The 24,518-nt window shown below is 52.4% G+C and overlaps 1 protein-coding gene and 1 long non-coding RNA gene across 6 annotated transcripts in view; both read right to left on the bottom strand.

The window, feature by feature from the left end:
- Positions 1-24,518, bottom strand: part of AGAP1 (ArfGAP with GTPase domain, ankyrin repeat and PH domain 1) — a 554,841-nt gene that overhangs the window by 445,117 nt on the left and 85,206 nt on the right. The window lies entirely within an intron of this gene.
- Positions 5,058-12,680, bottom strand: LOC111561923. The gene is made up of 3 exons (XR_002744967.2): positions 10,696-12,680; positions 10,135-10,229; positions 5,058-5,544 (listed from the first exon to the last, which is right to left on the bottom strand). It is a non-coding gene; the product is annotated as an uncharacterized LOC111561923 (long non-coding RNA).

The raw sequence follows: 24,518 nt of genomic DNA, 5'->3' as shown, positions 1-24,518 counted from the left end.
GAATGCGTATTTGCGTTTCTGCTGCAAGAAAAGGGGCCGAGTCCATAAGAGGCAACAGGAAATGTCCAGAAAGCAGGCCACCATTCCTCGGCGTGGATGGCCACCTGAGCGGCACCCTGTCCCACATGGAGCCCGGACATCAACAGCTGCCCCCGGGGGCATAATCGTGCTCCCTCCTACTGCACCGGGAACACGTCAAAAGTAACAGCTACAGTTCCTCTGTCTTCAAATACTCGGGATATAAACCCGTGCCAAGAGCAGGCAATCCAATTTCTAACACAGGAAATAAGCACGGACACGGGGAATGACTCATCCTCCTATCGGAGCGACCAGTGGGGTCACTGACATTAAGTCAGAGAAGCCTCCAAAGCACAAAGGGTAGGGTATCTTTCCCCATTTCCAGGGGAACCACACCAGAGACGTGACGGATCCCTAAGGAGCTGGATGGCATCCCTTGACACAGACGCAAGAACTTGGGGGGTGCCCACGGTCAGGATGGCGAGAAAGACCACAGCGGTGGTTTGCACCCACTGCTCTACGCGCCCATGTCACTTAACCGGCGCACCTGCTCTGAGAAGGCGGGACTGTAACATGCCAGTGTTACTAGCAGATGAGGAGACTGAGAGTCACCCAGCCAATCTGGGAGCAGAGCCAAGATCCAAACGGGGCCCCCTGGCTCCAGAAGTCACAACGACCCCCAGACTTCATCACCTTCCCAGCAGTGAGGAGGGGGTGCCAACCTCCGTCACCAACAAAAGTACAGCTGCTGTGGTTCAAGATCCGTCCACCACAACTGAGAGGAAAACGGAGCTGTGCAAGATTCACTCACCTGCATCCCTAGCAAACACGGAGACGGCACCTGCTAGGGGCTGGACCCCCACCTCCATGCTGGGAACAAACCGATACGGCACCTGCTGGGGGGACCCCCCCCCTTCGTGCTGGGGACAACCATGGAGACGGCACCTGCTAGGGGCTGGACCCCCACCTTAGTGCGGGGACACACTGGGCACTGACCAGCCCTCCCGATCTCATACTCCATCCACAGCAGGGAAAGAAAGGAGCACTGTGTGCCTGGGACTGTGTTCCATGGTGAAGCGTGAGGCAGGGGAAGGGAGCGGGGCTTTGGTGGGGGTGGTCGCCCAGGAGGTTTCTCCAGTGACACCTGAGTGAAGGCTGAAAACAGTGGGGGCTGCGCCCCAAGGACACTGGGGGAAGGCCGTCTGGGAAGAGGAAGCAGACCAAGACACTGATGGGCAGAAGAGCTACTGTGGCACGTGGAGGGGACAGGAGGCGAGCGCCAGGGGAGCCAGAGGGCTGTATCGGGCCTGGAAAGCCAGGGGGAGGTTCTGGTCGGAGGGGGTCACGCCCTGACTTGGGCTTCGAGGGCTCCCCTGGCTGCTGCGCGAAGCCAAACCTCAGGGAGGGCAGGAACAGTGGCCAGAAGACCAGCAGTGACCCACCGGGCAGTGATGCTGCCCAGGGCCAGGGCGAGAGAGCTGGTGCCTAAGGAGGTGAGGAATCTGGGCACAGGCAGGGCAGGACAGCGGGTGTGGAGGAGGAGGGCTCCAGGAGCCAAGGGCGGGCGCTGCAGAGGCCCCAAGAAGGCAGCGCCCCCCACGGGGGGGACAACACTTTTCTGCTGGAGACGGCACAGGCGGCCAGCCCGCATCAGAAGGGCCTGGAGGGCACCGAGACCGGCACCGAGACCGGCACCGAGACCGGCACCGAGGGCACACGTCCCGGACAAAGCGGCACAGGGTGACGCAGAAGGAATCGCCCGCATCTGAACGCTGACAAGGGACATGGGCTAAGGTGACAGTGAGCAAGATGCCTGGTGGTAAGTCCCTGCACCCCGTCAGTTTCCTGCTGCTGCTGTAAAGAAATTACCACCTACGAATCGCTTAAAACGAGAGCCTTCGTATCTCACACCCAAAATCAGATGTGGCTAATATCAAGGTCTCCACGGGACTGTGTTCCTTCTGGAGGTTCTGGGGGAGAATCGGCTTCCTCATCTTCTCCAGCTCCTAGAGAAGGAGCCCCTATTCCTTGGCTCCTGACTCCGCCCACATCTCCTCCGGGGACCCTGACCCTCAGGCCTCCCTCTTACAAAGACCCCTGTGATGACAGTGGGCCCACCGGGATACCGCAGGCTAACCTCCCCTCCAAACAGCCTTAATTTAGCTACATCTACAAAATCCTTTTTACAGGATTGAGGTCACATACTCGCAGGATTAGGATGTGGTGTCCTTGGGAGCCATTCATCGTTCTAATATATTCACCACACCCCTCCCCCCAGGTTATGTTTTTGTTTTTGGTGAATATTAAGTGAGATTATACAAGCCATTTAACCACAGCTTGATAAGATTTAAATACTACTATCCAGAGCTTATTAATAATAGGCACGATTAAAATTAAGTCTTCCAACTTAGGGAACATTGTCTAAATACGAGCTTAATAATCGATCTTATTCATGGAAACAAGGAAAAAATAATTAAAGCCCCTGTAGTCTGTAAATCCTTACCCTGAACCTTGTTAATTTGTGCCTGAATTGTGCCCCAAAATTTCTGCATCGATGTAAAATGGGTCTACAGGAAATTCAGTTAGTGCTGCAGGAAGCCAATTAAACTGGATAGATCGGGGCGTAAACTGCCAAGAACCGACCAGGTGCCCAAAAATGATGTATGGCTCGGCAGAGCAGGGGTGGGGGCCACAAAAGCCACTGCTCTCTCAAATCACCCACAAAAACCTACTGGAAATTTTCAGCCCTCGTGGTTCAGTAACGACCACACAGAAATCACGAGTACCCCATGAATTTGGAGCTCTGGGTTCCAACCAGAACACAATCAGAAGTCACACTAAGGGACAGAAGTTTACAAATCAAAACTGCAGTTAACAGGAAAAAAAAAAAAAAAAAAAGGAGCAAAAATTTTGTGCATCCGTTAGACTGAATTTATACAACACTTCGGGGCATGTGGGTGGCTCCGTAGGTTAAGCATCAGACTTCGGCTCAGGTCACGAGCTCACGGTTCGTAGGTTTGAATCCCATGTCAGGCTCTGTGCTGACAGCTCGGAGCCCGGAGCCTGCTTCGGATTCTGTGTCTCGCTCTCTCTCTGCCCCTCCCCCCACTCGTGTTTTGTCTCTCTCTCCCCCTCTCTCAAAAGGAAATACACATTAAAAAAAAAAAAAATTTGTACAACCCTTCCAAACACACATGTGCAGTCAAATAAAGACGTGAGCCTCCTGAATGCTGGTGTTCTCAAAATTAGACAAGTCACATTTGGTGGATGCTCCATGAAGTGTTACTTAACCCACGGACCTGGACTCCTTCCCACCCCCAGCCCACACCCCCACCAGAGACCCAGGCTTCCAGATTCACGGTCTTAGGACTTGGATTCAAAAGTAAGTTCATGCACTTGCTAAAAGTAGCCACTGCATTCACTTCCACAATAAAAGGAAGCTGATTTCAGAGGATTTTTTAAAGAAGCACATGTCTTACAGGTAAAATCTGTTTCTACCCAAACCTTTAGCCACATTACAGATCAGAGGTGACCACTCACGAGCCAACGTTCTTCACAAGGCGGCAGCAGCAGCAGCGGCCTGCCGCCGACTTGGGCTTAATTATTTCAACCACCATTTACCTTCCTCTGAAACTCCGGCGTTTCAACATTGCACAAAGAGCAACTTTCTGCGCTTCAGACACACGGAACAAAATCCGCTTCTCTGGACGTGTGAACCTCGTTTTTAAAAATCGTTACTTTTATTACCGTCGCTCGCTAATTTGCACATATCTGTTCTGGCTTTTAAAACATTTTTTCCCCCCACATTATAATGAATCCTTAAAGTCACAATCCCCTGGTAAGGCCGCCCCAGCGTGCCAAAAATGAAAGCAAATGTTTCCCTTCTTCCCTGCAAATTCATAAAATGTGGGCCCTGCCCAATCCCCGGAGAATCTGTGACTCTGACTTTCTAATTCATTCGAAGTTTAAAAAAAAAAAAACAAAAACTGAAGATCCACATTTTCTCATTTTATAAGCATCTCTAGGGAAGTTAAAGGCATTTAAAAATTACACAATACGTCCCCCCTGGCTTCAAAGACCCAACAAAAAGGGCATCTTTCCCAAGCTTTTGTTAAACTGCAAAGTGGTTTTTTAAATTGTGTGTTCAAAAAAAAAAAATTTGTTTTCTTTACCATTAATCTTGACCAAAAAAAAAAAAAAAAAAAATCTGTTCAGGGCAAAAACATTCAGCGGAGGGCCACCCCATGCTAGGCACGGACTGAGGTCACACGGACCACAGCTGGGGAGGCAGAGGCGCCACGTGGGGCAGGAAGCCATAAACGTATGTGGTCTCTGTGCACCGGACGTATGTGTTTGTATTTAATGGGTTGGAATGACCAGGGTTAAGGGTTGGCAGACACAGGTACAAGTGCTCAAAGGCTACATACGTTTTTTTAAGGCTTTTATTGCACTTTGTCCATCCCCCCCACCCAAGAGGCTATCCTGATCGACATTCTTTCCACTCATGCAAAAGGGTAATGCCATGACCTGCACGTGTCTCCCCCGAATCTATAGGTTGAAATCTAACCTATTAGGTGCTATCACAAGCCTCGTGAGCAGGGTTAATACCCTTAAGACAGGTCCAAGGGCACCCCCTCACCTCCTTCTGCCATGTGAGACACGACCAGAAGTCTGCTACCTGGGAGATGGCCTTCACCCGACGACGCGGGCACCGTGATCTCCGCTTCCAGCCTCCACAACTGTGAGATCTGAATTTCTGTGGTTTTTCAACCACCCACCTGTGTTTTGTCACAGCAGCCGAAACAGACCAGACAGGGCCCGATTTCCATATGCCTTTGCCAACACAGGGTCTCTTCTTGTTTTATGATTGTACTTAACTAGGCTTTTCTTTTTAATGTTGACTTACTTGAGAGAGAGAGAAAACACACAAGGGAGACGGCAGGAGGGGTGGGGGAAGAGAGAGAGAGAGAGAGAGAGAGAGAGAGAGAGAGAGAGAGAGAGACACACACACACAGAGTGTGTCAGTCTTAAGCAGGCTCCATACTCAGTGAGGAGCCAGATATGGGGCTCGATCTCACCACCCTGCGATCATGACCTGAGCCGAAATCAAGAGTCAGGCGCTTAACCAACTGAACCACCCAGGCGCCCCTGTACTTCAGTGGGTTTAAGAAAAAGTCACCTCATCACTTCAATTGGTTCTTAGTAAAGCTAAATATACTTACACACTATCTGCCCCATTATTTCTTTTGATGAGTCTGTGCCCATTCCTTTTGTTGGGGAATTACTTATTGCTTCATAAGAGCTCTTTGTATATAAAAGACAACCCTTTGCCATATGTCATTAACTATTTTGTTTTTTATTTGCCTTTAACTTTGGCTAAAGTGTTTGTTGTGCTCAAAAGTCATTCAGTTGTTCAGATGTTGTCAAGGCAAACTTCTTTTGTTTTCTGCCTTTGATGGCCATCCCAAGACTATATGACTTTCAAGAAGGTTTGTTTTTGAGGAAATGATTTTGTCTTTTGAACGGCTATAGGCAAAAAGAGAAAAACAATCACTTGACCTAGTTTCACAATAACCCAGCTCCCCAAGAGAGGCAGAATGCATAGTTATCCTGTGAAGTCAGGGGACCAGAGCACAGCTGACCCTTGCTGCCTTAAAATACTTTCTCTTGGCATAAGAAATAGGGCTACAATGGCTTGGAGAAGAGAGTCGTGCCAACTGTACATCTGATCCATGTTTATGGATAAATTTAGGCAAAATGTAATAAAGTCTGTGCCTAGAAACACTAGAGAGATAACGCTTTGAAAAACTAATCTTGGGCTGCGAGTAAAGAATGGGATCCCTCCAATTTTAGGTCATTTTAGATCACTGCAATTCTCACAATCCTAGTGGGCTCCCCAGTGGGCTCAGCTAAGAGACAGCGCAAGGCAGAGGACCGATGCTGTGCTCAGATGCCCTATGGAGACTGGTTCTCTGACACCCAGTCACGTGGCCCTGGACCGGCGGAGGAAGCCTGGCCGCCACTCCCCACAGCTGGGCCGGCCAGTGGCCACACCCCCTCCGACCAAGTGAACCACCAGACGCTCCTTGTCACCCTCTTCACACAGTCATTTGCGTTTTACCAGAAAAACTACCCACAGATAAACCGCTCGCCTCGCACAGAATTCTTTCTTTGCGCACAGCACCCACAGGCAGACGCGGAGTTGGCCTTGGTTGTTGGGAAGCTGGCCCTAGGATTACGGAGGCCGAGGGAACTGAATGTGTTGTAAGAATATCACATATGGCACGTGCTCTAAGTGGAGCAAACATCTCAGCTGAACAATGAACAGCCACAGAATCAAATGTATTCCCAAGAGGCAGAGAAAATGGAGAAAGACAGCACCTCGTGGTACCCGATGTTTTGTTGTGTTTTGCACAAAAGGACTCATGGTGAATACAGAGGCAGCAAATCCAGCCTCTTCCCCAACCACGTGGATGCTGGTGTGTGCCCCTGTGCCTGGTACATCCTAAACCCCCTGCCAGGTTACAAAGGGTTGGGGGTGGGGGAGGGCGGGGGAACCGGACCCAGGCTCCTACAGAGACCCTCCGTGCTCCCAACGCGAGGCTGATGGAACATCCAACACCGGAAAGCCTTCTGTGACAACGACGTCTCCCTGCTCACAGGCCGTATAAGGAACAAAGCCCCTGACCCCCACTCCATGGCTCCCGTGTTCTCCATCCCCAGAGCACCTGCAACAACAGCCTCTTTCCACGTCCTCAAATCCATCCCTCCCACCGCAGGGCCTTTGCGCACGCTGCCCCTTCTGGGATGACCCACACTCCTCCCTCTACTGAGATGTCCGAGGAGAACAGCAGCTTGCTACGGACTCCTGGGCTCCTGTCTCCACAGACGCCCATCCCGATCCCTCTTCTGGCATCTATGCCCTGCAGCAGCCACCTCCCCACCAAGCAGCACTGACCACACTGTTAACTTTACGGTTAGTAGGGGGCCTATGACCAACACTGCCTTTCCTTCTAGACTCCAAGGACCCCGAGACCAAAGACCTCGTTTGCTTGCTCACCAGCACCGATGGGGCGGGTGCCTAGCACCTTCGCAGGCGTTCAGTAAATCAACAGACACCAACAAAGAAAATTTAGGGGTTTTCACGATCATCTGGCCAGAACATATATATGTGCACGTTAGGATATATACCTACGTATGTATTTTTTTTTTTAACATAGGAAGAAAATCACGGCAAAGATTTTGATTCATCCGCACATTCCTAAATGACAAAGAACCCTTACGGGCCACTGCTGGCCAGGTGTCCCCTCAGTTCCTGACACAGCAGATGGGGAAGGACACCCGTGGACCGCACCGTGTTGCGATATGCTAATTTGCTGTTAATTACAGCCTCTCCTCAGAAATGCCCTCGAAGAGCCTGTTCCGTGGGGAGGGCTGTGCCAATTAGGCTCGCTCACAAAGGAGTATCTTTAAATGATCGCCAGTTTATTTTAAATACTTCTTTTAATTTATCGGGAGATCACCTGGAGTGATAAGCAATAAAGTGGTTCCATTTACCTGTGATATATTTTCATGTTTCCTTTTCCTTACGACGGCTAGTAGTTTTCAAGGGAGAGCAGGAGACAAAGGAACGGCCACAGGCAAAAATTTAGCTAAGAATTCTTGCCCTGACCTTTTTCTTCCTCGGAGGAACATGGTGGTGGTAATTTCTGAATCCCCAGCTCCTCTTCAAATAGATGTAATACTTCTCAATAAAGGAAGCATAAAGGTTCGGGGGACAGGGCCTCCGACAAGCACATTAAACGTAAACAAGTTTACGGGCGCCCGGGTGGCTCCGTCGTTTACGCGTCCGACTCTCGATTTCGGCTCAGGTTGTGATCTCGTTTGAGCCCCGTGTCGGGTTCTGACAGTGCAGAGCCTGCTTGGGATTCTTTTTCTCTCCCCCTCTCTCAAAATAAATTGAAAGACTTTAAAAAAAATGTAAACAACTTTAGATTACAAGGTGGGACCCATTTTCTTCTAAAGTTGCCAAATTATTAAGGCCCTTGTATCCCTGACTGTGTGCCTCAGCATCTCATATAAAGAGTAAAGGTAAAACCATTTCAATACAACTTCTAACTTCTCTGCTCAACCTCACCTTGGGAAACAGGGTCACCTCCACACCACTGCCCAACGACAAGAGCACCCCCAGCCACGATGAGGAGGGAGGCGGAACATTTGAAAGATGAGAGGCACCGCAAAGCCCTGAGCTCACAGCCTCACACGGAGGCGTTAGTTTGGACTCTAGGGACCGTGGTTTACGCGGCCCCAGGAGCACAGAGCTGGCTGTCAGGACCAGCCCCGGGAAGCAGCCGGTACGTGCTGCTGTTACGTCCATCCGGGGAGAACCACTGAGCCGGGCTCCCTGGCCGGGGTCCCACCCAACCGCCACGTGGCCCTGGACCCACCGGCTGGGAACTCCCAAACTGTGCCCGTCCGAGCCACAACTCTTCTTACCCTGGTTCCACGGCCTCGTGGGTTCTCAAGAGTCAGAGGGAGACCCACCCACCCAAAGTCATGCTCCGTTCCCTTAGCACCTGAATGTGATTAGCTGGTTAAGTGTGTATTTGTCAGTCTGAATCAACACAAAGGCAGAGACCGATTCATAGATCATCTGGAGGGGTCTGGGCACTCGAGGCATCGCCCCTGAGATCTCATTACCAACGGCAAGAGCCCCAGCTGACAGGAGTTATTTACTGCCGCCCTCGTCCTTTGATTCCGCACACGCGTCGTCCGCAAGAAGGTGCATCTGGGCTCCGCTTGAAACAGGCTACCGTCCAGGGGCACCGGCTCGGAGAGCGGGGGAAAGGTGCGATCAATTAATGGGCCGGCGGGGCCCCAGGGAGAGGAGAAGCGGGGAGGCCGGGCTGAAATCCTCCAACCCTCCCTCCCTCCCGGCAGCAGACGAGGGGCTTCGCTGAGCTAAGGGGAAGCAGGAAACAATAAGCAATTTGGGAAACAAAATCCCGAAATTGCGCTCGGATTATGATTATAATTAGAAAGTCAAGCATGTCTGATCGTTCTCCAGTGAGTCTGCAGGCTGCGGACCAGAATAATTTTACATAATTATCAACATCAACACGGACAGAGCCCTTCTTGCAGGCGAGGCCCCCCGCTGCCCGGGGCTCTGACCTGCGGGCCTCAGATGCGGTTCCGGCCCCTAAAGGACGCACCCACGAACGCAGTACTGTGCGGCCACCACGTGCTCTAAAACCGGGGCAGAAGGAGGAAGGGTTTCTTTGTCTACCATGTAAACATACCCAGGTGAAAACCCCACAAAGGTATGAGATTCGAATCACATTTACAATCGATGAACGCCCTTTGAAGAAACAAAGACAGTCACACCAAATCTCCATTTTAGCGGAAACCCAAGACTGTATTTTTTAGTCTGTGATGTCTGTACGGCTGGTTCCGTCTCCTGCTCACCGGCGACGAGACCCGACGAGCCCTGGGCTCCCGTCCAGAAAACACACACAGACGCAGGTTCTCTGACCGCACCTGACCCGTACCCCAGGCCTGAGCACCCCAGTTATCCACCCAGGCGTGGTAACTCCTGGCTTCGGACCCGCCACCCACCCCTGCACATCAAGAAAAGAAAACCACCCATAAAGAAGACCAGAAAGAAGGAAAGGAGACCTTCTGTCATAGACAGACATTCCTCCAAAATGACCAAGCTCTGAGCGGCGCCCTGGACCCCACGGGACCCGGGCTGCTTCCTTTCTCTGTGGTCTCTTGAAGCTGTTCTCCTATTTCTGTTATTCTGTTACTATTACTGCCAGTAGCACTCTGGGAGGAGCCAGGGGGTTACCTGGAAAGTGAAGAGAAAGCTGAAGACGGGACGGGACGCCCCAGAGCGCGTTCCGCCAGAGCAAACCTCCCCTTACTTCCTAGCTCTGTCTTCCTCTTTTTTTTTTTTTTGTAAATAAAAAATAAACATTAACGAGTTTCTATAATATAAATAGCCTTTAATAAAAAAAAAGTACTTTTAAAAACGTTAATATTCACTTCTGTTTTCTGGAAACACACACACACAAGAACTGTGTTCAATCCAAGCGCAAAAGGAGGGGGCAAACCCACCTAAGGCGGATACCGTACAATTCTGGAGCGAGGGATCTTCTTGCTAATTCTTTCTCTATGATGATTGCTGTACTTTGCGGGAGCCCACAATCTCCCTGGGAAATGAGAAATCAGATTCTTGTAAGTACTGGCCAGAACAAAACCCCAGATCACTACCTTATAACAGGTGTAATTTTGACTCCTTCCAAAACTTGGCAGCTGACACCCCGACTCGTTAAAAGGTTTGATTTGTTAAACAGGAAACGTCTCTGGTGAACTCTCAAGAGTCCCTTCCATCCCAAGCAACACTGCCTTCACTCTTGTCCCTGGCTTCCTCCAGGCCTCCAACAGACTGACCAGTTACATGTCCTGGGAAATCGCTCTTGGTCTGTGACCTTGGAGGACCCATCTGACCATGTAACCTCTCTGAACACGGTGCCCCCCCCCCATGTCCTCCCCACTCAGACGGCAGGGCCGGCCACACCGGGGGAGGGCAGCGGAAGGCCCCACGGCATCAGGAGGGCCGGCTGTGGCCCAGGGATCCGGGGCCTGGCCGCCCCCTCCCCGAGCACCCCCCCTCACCCCGGGCCGGCCTGGGACAGCTCCACTTTCTGGGACCACACCCAGTGCAGTCCTGGCCAGCCTCTCAGCTGGCAGTTCTGTTCCCAGAGCCAGATGTCAAGGGGGAAAAACATACACCATGGAATTTTACAGAATACCGCCAGCCAGCTCGGATTCCGAAGGTCTGTGACACGGCTGGCCAGCGCTCCTTCCCTATGAAGCGCTCAGACGTGTACTGGGCAGAAGACTAACACTGGGAGTCAGCAAGGGGACGCCCCAGAGAAGGCAGCTGTGATGTCGAAAGTACAAGGAGAAAACTAAGAGCTAATGATCCACAGGCAGGAGACAGAGTGTAACCCCGACCCCAGCGGCCCACCCTGCAGGCTCGGGCGTCCCTCAGAGCAGAGGCCCAGCTCCCCTGGGCTCCCCTGTGTCTGGGACACCGCGGGCGTTCACACAAGGCATTTCTGCCTTGCAAGGAGATGGGGGTACACTTTTGGTTGAACAGAGTTTTAATGTTTACTTATTTTTGAGGGGGGAAGGGGCAGAGAGAGAGGGAGACACAGAATCCGAAGCAGGCACCAGGCTCCGAGCCGTCAGCACAGAGCCCGACGCGGGGCTCGAACCCACGAACCATGAGATCGTGACCTGAGCCGAAGTCGGACCCCTAATGGACTGAGCCACCCAGGCGCCCCTTGGTCTCACATATTTTTAAGAGATCAATATTGGTTTTCGTGGAACACAACATCTAGATACCATCTATCCTTCTTAAAACTCTAAAATACCAATAAATCCTCAGAGAACGTTCCCAGCAGTGCCAGGGGACTTGGGGACACAAACCTCCAGCAGCGCGCCCGCCTCCTCTCCCGGCTGCGCCCCCAGCTCCAGGAGGACGCCCTGGGGCTGGATCTTCAGAGTCCTGGAGGGACCCAAACGGACCCCGACCGTGTGCTGGCTGAAGGAGGCCTCGGAGCCCAGTGCTCGGGGGAGGGAGGGGTCAGGTGGAGCAAAGGCTGGGGGCCCCCACTCACACCCCTCCCCGGCCTGCGGGCTCCCAGCCAGTGGGAAGGCCTCCCCATGCCCAGAAGGCCTTCCTCCAGCCCAGGGTGCTGGTGTCGCTGTCCCCGCGGGAGCACTGAAGGAACAGAGACAACTGTGCGTGGCTGGCCAGACGGCGTGGGTGACAAGGCGAAGTTGACAAGCACACTGTGCCCAGGATGTGCCGGAATAACCGTAAGCCAAGTATCCACGGGCTGCATCACGCTCTCGTCCTTCCACGAAGTCTCCCGCTTCCCACCTAGGAGCCCCCCCGCCCCCACATGGTCCGAGGACAGCAGGACCGGGCCTGGAGACATGGGAACTCACTCTGGTGCCAACTCTGCTCCACGGGAACCTGGGAAAGCCCCTCACCCACCTGACCCTCGTTCTCATCCACAGGACATAAACAGGATTTAATACCCTCTCTTCCTTCCTCCCGGCCTCAATGGGCTAAGGAGATAACGGGTGTGAAATGATAACGGGTTTGTAAACAGCTATAACTTATGGTAACAAGTGCTGCTCCCTGCGTCCAAGCTCCGTGGCCCCAGTGACTCATTCTGCCACTATTCCCCGAGGACGGCTCACGGCTCCTCTGGTGACATGCAGGGGTCACAGTGATGCCCAGTTACCATTTGGTTCTTTAAACAGCTCACTCTGGAACCGCTGACGGCTCAAAGCAGGTCTTGGTCTCCGAACTGCTGAAAGCCACACACACACACACACACACACACACACACACACACACACGCACACACACAATCCCTGAGAGGATGGACAGCTATGGGGTGAATGGTGCTCATCTCAGGAGAACCAATTTTGCTTTCAATAAACACTGACACGCTAGCAGGCACCTGGGGGGGCTCAGTCGGTGGGGCGTCTGATTTCAGCTCGGGTCATGATCCTGGGGTCGTGGGATGGAGCCCCACATTAGGGGCTCCGTGCTGAGTGCGGAGCCTGCTTGAGATTTTTGTCTCTCTTCCCCTCTGCCCTTCTCCCTCCGTCCTCCCCCCCCCCCCCCCGCCATGTTCTCTCTCTCTAAAAAACTAAAACGAAAAAACCTAACACACGACTGAGTTCTCAGCCTCTCACGCGGGCTGGGGTGGAAAGCAGCAGCCTGCTCTCCCCTCTTCCTGCACCACATTCACCAAGAGGCTGAGAAAGGCCACTGGCAGACCAAGTGCAAACAAGGACGCCAACAGTCGGCAAGTCAACACGTGGCCACAGCAGAAAGCTCATTTTGCACCTTGCGAGGCTCAGAAAACAGCCAATCTTGGAGATCACTCATCAATATTTACTAGCGTCCAAAGAATTCTCTGCAGACATGTAAACGTATTTCCTTGTTTTGTTTTCATCGTAAAACACATGCTTGTTAAAGTCTAGAGAATTCTCAAAAGTAGGGGGAAGAAAAAAAAAACAAAAAACATCGGATTCCAGGAGGCCAACACGGCTTCGTGTGGAGCTCTGGATGGGCCGACCCGGAGCCGCAGGAGTAAGACGATGTGCGTGCCCGTTACCGTGGCAACGCGAGGCACAGAGGGTGTGCACCACTTCCGCTAACGCTCTTCAGACCCGTGGCAGAAATTCTAGAGTCATCAACTAATTGCTGGTTGGGAAGAAATGTTGCACAACAAAAATGTGCCGAGCGGGCAGAACTGGCAGTGTTTGGAAAGCAGCGTCTTCCGAGACTCCCAATCTCTGACGCAGAGTTTGGAGATTTCTGTAAATGTGCTTCCATTTCTTAAACGCCGCTTTCCTTACGTCCTCCCCGACGGTGTCCGGTTTCTCCGGTCAGGTGCCCCCGTTTCGCTTGGTGACACGGCAAGGAGAAAACAGCGACGGGGATAAGAATGACAGGATGCCCAGGGATGTAGGGCTACGTGACAAGTCTGGAGAGGTTAAAAACTGAACATGAAATGCACAGCACGGACCAGGGAAAGCACCCGATGCTGGCCCCGCCTGTTGACTTCTATGATGAGTATCATAGCTTTAGTTAAATGTTATTTGTCAGAGGAAATAGGAATGTGCAACCTGGAACAAAAAAACGGCCTAAAGAATCGAGCGACAAGTAATACTCCTTCGACGTACACACCTAGGGAAGCCATGCCAAAGCTGAACAAAAAAATAATCTTCACTCCGTTCCTGATGCCAAGTTATACACACGGAGGCTGCCTCCATTGTGAGGGCAATGACTGTTTTCTCTTAAAAGAGAAAAAACTGAATGAGCAAACTGCATGGCTACAGAGCTTTTAACAAGAACTACCTGCCAGGCAACGGTTTTATGATCTACATTGTTAGATAAGGGACGTATTAATAGTAAGCTTCCCAAAAGCGACAGAGAAATCAAGATGGGGCACCAGCCCTGGACGAGGGCCTTGGCCTCACGACTGTCAGAAGAAGCCAGAGGGGGCCACGTGTGGCCTGCCGATGGATGGTGTGGGTGCAGCGGCCACGCACAGCCGCGTCTCACTGAGAGAAGGGGAACTAGCCCAGCGCGTCCCTTCCCGACAAAGTAAGATGGGCCTAAACTGATTCGCTCCCTAGCAAGGAGCCTAGTGCTCAGATCCCCCGTGAAATGTTTCACAGCCACAGCGCCTACAGACAGACTGTCACACGCATGCAGAGACACGCGGAGACACTGTGGGGAGAGAAGATACTCTGTTTTATTTATTTTGAGAGAGCGAGAGAGAGCAAGCAAGCGAGCATGAGCAGGGGAGGGGCAGAGAGAGGGAAAGAGAGAGTCCCAAGCAGGCTCCACGCCGTCAGCACAGAGCCCAACGTGGGGCTCGAACACACGAACCATGAGGTCACAACCTGAGCCGAAACCAAGAGTCAACGGGCCCAACCGACTGAGCCACCAGGTGCCCCAACTTTTTGCTTCTTCAAAAGAAAAAATGAAAGTTTCATACTCACAGAATCTAACGTGTTCTCTGTACACCCGAGAGGAGGCATGGGCCAAAAACTGCCTTCTCCGGCGTCTACTACAGAGACTGCGAGCATCCAATCTATGACTTCCACACCAACCCAAGCACCTAAACTGCTTGACGTTTTCCCTACGTTAAGCTACTCGACACACATAGACTGAGCACCACGAAGCTGTGCTGGGTACACATCGGGGCCCAAAGAGACAAAGACCCCGTGCTCGGGAGCGTATGGCCCTGTGACGGAGGACAGCTCAGGAACAGCGTAGTAAGAGGCAGCGTGTGCAGAGGAGAAGGGGCGGCGGGAGGAGGAAGAGGGGAAGGGGCGGTGGGGCAGGAGGGAAGACACTTGGGCTCTCAACCAGGAGGCCCGGGCAAGTAGGACTTGAAGGAAGTGAAAACCAGGGAGGAAGGGCACCGAGGGCAAAGGCCTGAGGCCAGCACGCTGCAGGAACAGCCAAGAGGGCAGCCTGGAGGCAGGGAGGGAACAGGGCAGGCGAGGAGGTCAGGGAGGGGAGGAGGCTGGGGCAGGGCCCGCCAACTTCTGCCAAAGGCCAGAGTTTAGGTCTGGGGAATCAAAAGACACAACACCAAGGGGACCCCGTGGTTTCTGTCCCCAACTACTCACCTGTGCGGATGTCACCTGACAGCAATCACAGGTGGTGCATAAGCCACCGGCTGTGGCTGGGACCCAGTAAAGTGTCATCTACGGAACCTGACACTTCCATTTCATCACTTTCACACATCACAAGATATCCATCCCACCACTGACGGCTAAAAAAGCCATTCTTAACTCAAGACCCATGCAAACCAGGCAGCAGGAAGGATTTGGCTCGAGGGCCACAGTTTGCCCTTCCCCGCTTGGGGGCCGAGGGTCGAGGGTCGCCGTAAGGTACCACAGAGGTCACTGTGGGGGCAAGGCCAGGAGTAACATGACCAGAGCTGGATTTTACGAGTCACCTAGAAGCTTTCTGAGAATGACGAACAGGCCACTGCGGTGATCCCGGAATGGGACGGTGGCCACCCAGGTGGAGGTGACAGACAGCAGGATTCTTCATGTCCTGAGAGTAGAGCCAGGGTCCCAGCTTGACTGGACACGTGGGGTAGTGACACAAAGAGAGGCAGTAAGGATGTCTCAGTGTTAGGTTTGGGGCCTAAGTGGAAAAACGCGGCGGCTGCCAGCTGAGCCAGGAAAGGCTGAGGGAGGGCGGGTGGGGACTCGGGCTCTAGGCAGGGCACACTCAGCGGGCATTGCTGGTGACCACCACGGGCAGCGCTGCATTAAGACTGAACAAAGCGGGGGGCGGGGGGGGGGGGGGAGGTGCCTGGGTGGCTGAGTCGGTTAAGAGTCCAACCCTCGGTTTCAGCTCCGGTCACGATCTCACAGTTCACGGGTTCGAGCCCTGCGTAGGGCTTTGCGCTGACAGCGTGGAACCTGCTTGGGATTCTCTCTCCCTCTCTCTCTCTCTCTGCCCCTCCCCTGCTCGAGTGCTCTCTCTCTCTCAAAATAAACATAAACTTAAAAAAAGAAAAGAGTTTATTAAAAAAAAAAAAAAAAGGACTGGAGAAAGGTAACCCGGTGCACCACAGGAAGCACCTCACCCCAGCGGGAGGAACGGAGGCCACAGACGACCGTGTCCAGATGAGTTACAGACTGCTCCCATTCTCACTGCTTTTTGCACATGGGACAAGGAACTTGACCCTACCTCAGCCGAATGAGTGACTACAAAGGCTGGGGGGAGGGGAGCGGGGGGGGGGGGCTCCCCGAAGGGTGGTTACAGCAGCTGCAGTGTGAACCTAATCCCTATTCGTCCTTAACATGAAATTAGCTATTTTCACAGGACCACTTAACCTCCACCCGGAAGCAGGAGCTTCCTGGAGTCGATTACGCGGAATGACCGTGGCCTCTGCGGCCTCCGTGTGCCGGGTGTGGGGGCTGCCTCAGTCCTGAGCCCGAGCGGTGTGGGCGCTTGGGCTCCGTCAGTCACAGGGCAGGAACTCTCTCTGTCTGGAGTATCCTCAAGACTGGTCCCCTTTCACGGAGAGGCACAGCTCACGAGTGTTCTGGCCCGAGCGCAACAAGGGGGATCCACAAAGGAGCAGCCTAGGAGTGTCGTCCAGCCTCACCGTGACCCAACTAACACGGAACACAAGCCAGTTCGCAGTTCACAGCCTGGTGACCGTGCACACACACCCCGCTACGGGTTAGGTAACACCTCCACCCCTCCGCGAGTATCTTCTGTCTCGTGCTGAGAACATTTCAGAGCTGCACTCTTAACAACTTCCAAGCACACAATACAGTGCTGGTGACAGTCACCATGCTGCCCGTTAGACCCCCCAGAGCTGACTCCCCTAATAACTGAAAGCCTGTACCGTTCGATCAACATCTCCCCGTTCCTCCTCCCCAGAAACCACTAATTTCTTCTTTCTCTGCAAGTGCAGCTTTTGATTCCACAAGTGATTGAGATCAGTATTTGCCTTCTCTTATTTCACTTAGCACCATGCCCTCAAAGGCCATCCATGTGTTCACACGAGGCAGGATTTCCTTATTTTTTGTGGCTGAATAATATTCCACTGTATGTATACGAACGCCCCCATCTCCCTTACCCCTCCGTCCACCCACGGACACTTAGGCTGTTTCCACATGTTGGCTACTGTGGCTAATAAGACTGCCGTGAATGTGGGGATACAGATCTCTCTTCAAGACACTGTTTTCATTTCCTTTAGTTATATACCCAGAAGTGGGATTGCTGGATGATATAGCAGTTCTATTTTTTAATTTTTTGAGGAACCTCCACACTGGTTTCCATAGTAGCCTCACCAACTACAAAACTGGGACAGGAAGACACAACACACACACACACACACACACACACTCTACACTTAAGTGTAACTTACTCCAGCCCACACACCCTCAGCAGCTAAAAATATATACCTGCAGGGGCTCTGTCAGCATATGGGGAAGGAATCAGCTGCAGTAAACCAGGATGTCTTCTAGAAGCAGCTACAAGTTTACATTTTGGCTTCAAGTTTTCCACAAATAAAAACAGAGGAAGCATTTCAAACTGATTTAGTGCAAGTATACAAAGGCACCAAAGTAAATGTATTTTTACCTGCTCAGAGGAAAACAATGAGCTCATCTGTGCATCATCTACCACACCAGGGAAGATCGACAAAAGGAAGACAGGCTCCCGGATCACTGCACCGGCCAAGTATTTAAAGCAGCTGAGCCCATCCACAGCCCCAAATGTTTAGATCAGCGAACCAAGGACTCATTTACTCGCGTGCTTTTAAAATAAAGGCACTCAATCTGGTGCACACCGCAAGTGAGAGGAGAATTGGGCCCTAGCTCACCCCTCTGCCTGTAAATGAGAAATAACCCAATCACCCCCCCTCCCCAGGGATCTGGGGCTCGCAAGGGAGGAACAACTCTCTAGAGACCCTGAGCGTCCTCTGGTGGGTCTCTCGCATACACCCTGGACGAGCAGACCCACGCGCCTTAAGCATCACGTAATTCCAGGGGAGGCAGTGGGCTCTGATCTCAAGGCTGCAGCGGTGACACCCTCCCCAAAGCTGCCGTTATCGGCCTGGGCCTCGGAATGTAATTCCCAGGAGCATGCCTCCAATATCTTTACTGGTGGGTGGACTCGGTTGCATGAGGTTCTCTCTGCTCAAAAGTAAGGTCCTTGGCAGCCGAATCCAAGCTCCCTAGAACTCTACGTTTTAAATGTGTTCCTTGATCTTAATGGGCGACGCACGGGAAGTAAAGACTGAGCATTACTTGCTGAGAAGCGACTGAACAGGGTTCCCTAAAAGGCCTGCAGCAGACAGCCTCAGAAACCTTCAGGGGTGATGGGGGTTTTCATTGTGATTCAGTATCTCCAGGAACTAAAGACTGCTACAAGTGCAGCAGAGGCATCTGGGGATCTATGACACCCCCATCACACAGGGCCCGGGGCCCCCCTGGACTACAACGGGTCACCCCCAGAAGGTGGCTTAGCTATAGCAAAAGCACATCATCTGTCACATTTAAAATAAAGTGGTTCCTTGTGTTACTGCATTTAGTTTAGTAATTCTGAATTCAGAGTTGGATTATCCGAGAGCGATGAGCATAAGAAGGCAAGCCTAGCTTTGCGCAATACATCAGGTAACCACACAACAATGGCACCAGCCAGGAGCATGCCAAGGGGCACAGGAGCATTTCCTCTGCAAGCTTTCCTTACATGATGCAGTGCTGTGGGCACTGCTTGGAACCGACCGTTCTGGGGTTCAGGGCTCTCGTCCCAGGAGACGGAGTAATCACCCCACAAGTAGGAGAGGAGGAAGGACCAAAAGCAGCAAACCGAGGAGGGCCTGCTACGTGGCCAGGGAGCCCAGCCGGGAGGCTCCCTCAGGTGTGGACGGTTCTTAGGGTGGTGCCGGGGTCACGTGGACAAAGTGCTCCACAGGCCCCAGGATGCACGTGTGCTCCAAGAAGGTAGACACAGAGCCACACTGTATCCCCCCACCGGGCTGGCAGAGGGGCACGATGATGACCAGGAGAGGACCCCTGCCCGTGAGGCATGGTGTCGGGAGAGGCATCATTCCAAAGGGAAGACCTCTGCCTCTGGAGTCCAGAACCCTGACTTTCTTCCCTCCCCATCCCCCCAATCTGCTGTGCCACTCAGCTCAGGCCACTGCACCAAAATCCAAAGTCCCCCAGGCAGGGCTACCTGGACAACGGAAATCCATTTATCACACTTCTGGAGTCTGAGAGTCCAAGAACCAGGTATCACCGCTTCTGTTCTGTGGGAGAGCTCCTTCGTGGCCTGCAGGCGGCCACCTGCTCGCTGTGTCCTCACGTGGAGGAGCGAGGGGAGAGCGAGGCCTCTGACACCTCTTCTGCTCGTGACCTGATGCCATCGCAGTGGGGGTTAGGACTTGCACGTGTGAATTTGTGTGCATCCAATTCAGTGCACAGCAGAACCTCGGGAGACGTCACTGGCTTTCCTATCTCTAGGGTGGGTGTGGGGTGGGAAGAGCTGGTCCCCAAGGGCTCCCCGAGATCTAAAATTCTACGGCTCTAAAAATCGATTCAACGGTTAATAGCTACTTCTACAATCCCATCAGAGCAGCCGCACGCCAGGCCTGCCTGATGCCCCCACCCAGGTCCCTTGGCTTCCAGTCAGAGACACAGATCCACTCCCGGGACTCACAAGAGGGTCTGCTTCAAGACGCCACAGGCCCGCGGCCATCTGGACCCTGTCCCGTTTGAGCACCTACCCTGGGTGCTGACTTCCTGCCCAAACCCCAGTACAGAGGTGGGGTTGGTACAGAGTTCACAGAGTTCACGCACAGCACTGCCACCTGCAGTTGAGATCAGCGTAAAGGCTGTTCTCGTGGGTAATTTCCACAGAACCACGGCATGACCGCCCCTGTCGAGGGCGCAACACCCATCGGGGCAAACCACTGCACCTCTACGACCGCCTCCAAGAACACAACCTCTCAAGCGTGAGCAATGCCTGACCCCAGTGCACGATGCATGCAAACCAGCACGCCATTGCTTCCTTCTGAAAAACATTTTGGCCTCGTGTATCTTAATAACCCACCCCAGTTTCTGTGGACGGATTCTTAAACGGCTCTCAGCGAGGCAAATAAAAGGATCGATTTTTCTGAACTTAAAAAAAAAAAAAAAAAAAAAAAACCAGAAACCTTCTAAAACAGAACTTGCCACCTCCCAGTTGCCCTCAACAGCTTGTTTTTGTCAATTTCACATACATCGTCAGCTACAAGTGCCTCTGCCACGTCTGCGGGGGATTTATCAGCGAGTGAGGTTCCTCGACCGGTTTACACCGTCTCCAAGCAGGAAGGGCTCTCTCCTGTTTCCACGTCTCACTCCCTCCATCTACCGGTGGCTGCTGAAAATGAGTCCCCAAAAAGCCCACTGACAAGTCTCCAGAGCACTCCTTGCTCAGTTATAAACGGCGGCGCGCTCTGAAGGGCTCTACGCATTTCACAAAACTAAAACCATGTGAGCGGCAAAATAAGGCAACAGCGAGTCCAGTGTGGAAGAACGAGCCGAATTCTAGAGCCGGGTAACGGGGTCTGAGAAGGTATTTCGGCATCCACGTTGGGCATGGGACACCGTGGGTCAGTATCACTGCTCCCCCCCCCCCCCAGAGGGCACGCTTCCCCAGGGAAGTGTCAGCTCTAAGAGCTGGTGTTGAGCCCGTCACCACGCTGGGCGGCCCCCCTACAAATCCATGGTTTCCCAGCCGCTTCCCCTGGGTGATCCTTCTGCCCCTCTTCCGGGCACTGCTTCAAGGCTGCCCCTCATTCTCTGAGAGCCCTTTCCTGGGGAAATCCAAGGGGGCCCTTCAGGCCTGAAAGGCTCCTCTGGGCCCCACACCCATCTCCCCGGGGCTGCCCCCATATCCCAAGAGTCTCAACAGGTATGCCTCTGTCTCCTCGTCAGTGCTCAAAGCCGGGGTCCTGCTTCCAGCCGCTTCCTCTGGATAGAGAGAGACCAAATTCCTTTAAAATTATTTCTGGGGAATCTAGGTGGCTCAGCCGGTTAAGCATCCGACTCTTGATTTCAGGTCAAGATCTCACGGTTTGTGAGACTAAGCCCTGTGTCGGGCTCCACGCTGATGGTGCAGAACCTGCTTAGGTCTCTGTCTCTGTCTCTGTCTCTGTCTCTCTCTCTCTCTCTCTCCCCCCCCCCTTAAAATAAACTTTAAAATTATTTTAATGCTCGGAGCGCCTGGGTGGCTCAGTCAGTTAAGCGTCTGACTCTATTTCCGCTCAGGTCATGATTCCAGGGTCGTGGGATCAAGCCCCATGTCAGGTTCTGTGCTGAGCATGAAGTCAGCTTAAGAGTCTCTCTCTCTGCCCCTCTGCCCTGTCACACGCTCCTGCTCTCTCTCTAAAACAAAGAATAAAAATAAGTATTTTAATGCTCTTGCCATGTGTTTGTATCATAAAAAATAATGATCTGGAAAACTACACACCATATTCCCAATTCTTTGCAAAAACAAAAGTGCAGTATCTCATGAGATGCCGATCATGGTGCCTGGCATGTGAATACACATGTTCCACGTGTCAGCTAGTGGAAGGAGAAGTACACTAGACAGAAAATTACAAACGTTTTCAAAGTCGGGTTGGTAGAAAGACTAGAAAGTTATTCCTGTGTCTCATGGAGCAGGAGAGGGACAGACCATGGCTGATTCCAGTTGTCTTTTCCAGATTTAATAATAAAAATATTATTTAAATAGGAGCAAAAATCAGAATGCAAATTCGCTACAAAGAGCTGGCAGCACACTAAGTTTCATCACCAGAAGGGGGCAGCATCTTCAAGACTATGGAAACACCATCCTGTCTCTCAGTAAGAAGCTCGGATACTGAAAGTCCATTGGAGAACTGAAAATGTACCAAGTTCCATTTAAATATCTCAGTGGCCACTTCCTTTACATCACTTAAGAATATTTCTTATTGCATGTGAACCTGCAATTAAAATAAGTTTGTAATTAATATAACATCTAAATCTATGACATAAATTAATCTAGAGAATGGTTCACCCTTTCTCTCAAAACATAAATAACACATTAAAAAAAAATAAAATATAATATGATAAAATAACGTAACATAAAATAAAATACAATAAAATACAATAAAATAATAAAATAAAAATAAAAATAAAATGTAAACCAAGCAGGAAACATGTGATCTAAAACAAACATAACTTCTCCCCCTACCCCGCCCCAGGGAAAGTTAGTATTATCTCACTCTACTTCATTCTGAAACTAACCCTTAAACAAATTTTGAAATCAAGCTGCTTCTCTGACTGTGGTCAGTCTTGTGTCAGGGCCTCTGTCTTTGGAGAAACTTGTGGGGAGGACCATCCATCCCTGCACAAGGAGGGCCCATGCTCACCCATCCATTGCTCCCATCAGTGGCAAACAGAATCTTCTGGAAGGCTCTACGGACACAGCTGGCCTGGACCAAGCCACAGCTTAACACCGATTCACCCACAGCGAGGATGGCTGACATCAGTACAGAACTAACAGACCCACACTGTGCACCCCATCACCTCCCAGCCGTGACACACCTGGCCAGGTGAAGATGTGCCGTAGGCTTCTTCTAGAAGCTCGGCGGCCCTTGAGGGCACCCTCCAGTCCACAGTCCCGAGACCCACTCATCTGCTCATCACTGACTGGCACACACAGGCTGCCTCTCCTTAGACCGCGTCACCGCGTGCCTTCCTGGGAACCCAGCACCGCCAGGGGTCAGGCAGGAGTCACGTCCCTATCTTCTATTTCCCAGCTGGTCTCCTCCTCCAGGCAAACAGCCTACCCAGTACCTTCAGCCCTGAGAGGCCAGGGCATTCCTGCCACTGCCTCCCTGAACAACCTCAGCCAAATTCAGCCTTCTCGACCAACACCCAAACCAGACTCCATGTTCCCGTGTGGCTCAACAGCACAGATGGCCGCTGAGGGTCGCATTCCTTGCGTCAGCCCTGCAGGGATGACCGCATCCCTCCGGGACACGAAACACCGGTAAACTACCGAGGCCTGCTGGGAATCCCACACACCCGACAGGGTGGAGAGCCTCGCACAGATTCCTTCTGGAGAGCTCTCTTCGAGGCCGCCCACCGGTCATAAACCCACCACCGTCCTCGTTCTGAAACTATCGGCCTAGAACCAGCCGCTTCTGAAGCCACCAGAAGGCAGAGTCTTCTCCAAAGCAAAGGCCCCTTCGCCATCGTGCTCATTCTGGAAGTTACAGTTTGGCTCCTTGTCCTTCAGGAGTGGGGTGTCCGGATTAAACGCCACACGCCAGCGGTCAGAGCCGAGCAGGCCGAACACTCGCTCCTTCGTTCCAGGGCAGGGATGGGATGACACATACAGCTTGTGGCCACCTCAGTGACCCTGCCTGGATACCGCTCCCTGTCCTGCTTGGCCTGGACCCCTCAGAACCCAAGAGGTTTCATCTACTCCCACCCCAGACACAGCACAGCAAATGGGGCACACTGCTCCTCTGGAACCACATCCACTAAGAGAAAGAGTGACTCTCTGAACCCAAGCCCATCAGCCTTTATGACAGGTCCCGCCAGGGCTGCTGGGTTCTATCTAAACCCAAGGCCAGGATGATGCCTTCTTCCCTACCCAATTCCATCTCAAAGCCCATTCTTCCTGTCTCTGTTTGTGGAATTCTACAAAAATGTCTCTGATCCTACAAGAAAGGAGTCCCCTGGGCAGGCTGTGCCCAAGGGCAGATATGGAGCTTGGCTGGTGACTTGGGGGGAAGCCCTGTGCTCAGGCCTCTCCAGCACCGCCTCCCCGTTGGCCCAAGGGGACACGAAAGCCCTTGGGGGGGCCTCTGCTGCCTCCATCACCCATGCAGCCCCATGCAGGGGGTCTGCCCGCTTTGCATCCCATCCTGAAACAGCAGATACATTTTTTCCCCTAAAACTACTTTTGGCTCCTCGGCCAGGCTCCTCGCCTTCCTTGCTCATCAGCGTGTCTTTGCGCAGGTAGCCTCATGCCCGTCCTGCCCATGGTCGCTCATCACCGGCTTTAGCACCCAACCCGCAGGCCGGGGACACAGGGCTTCTTCCTCATCATCAGGATGTGCAAATGCCCGGGAAGCACCATTCACGAAAGCGTACTAGCTAGGCACCATTGGGTTAATAATATCTCTCTTATGGAGAGATTATGGTTGCTTTCTGTTTGTTTATCTTTGTTTATATTTGTTTATATTCTGTTTGTTAATCTTTGTTTATGTTTGAGACAGAGACAGAGACAGAGAGAGAGAGAGAGAGAGAGAAGGGGAGGGGCAGAGAGAGAGAGAGGAAGACACAGAATCCAAAGCAGGCTCCAGGTTCTGAGCTGCCAGCACAGAGCCCGACGC

Source organism: Felis catus, chromosome C1 (genome assembly GCF_018350175.1).
Source record: "Felis catus isolate Fca126 chromosome C1, F.catus_Fca126_mat1.0, whole genome shotgun sequence".
Classification (NCBI taxonomy): Eukaryota; Metazoa; Chordata; class Mammalia; order Carnivora; family Felidae; genus Felis; species Felis catus.
This window is presented reverse-complemented; position numbering and strand designations above follow the sequence as displayed.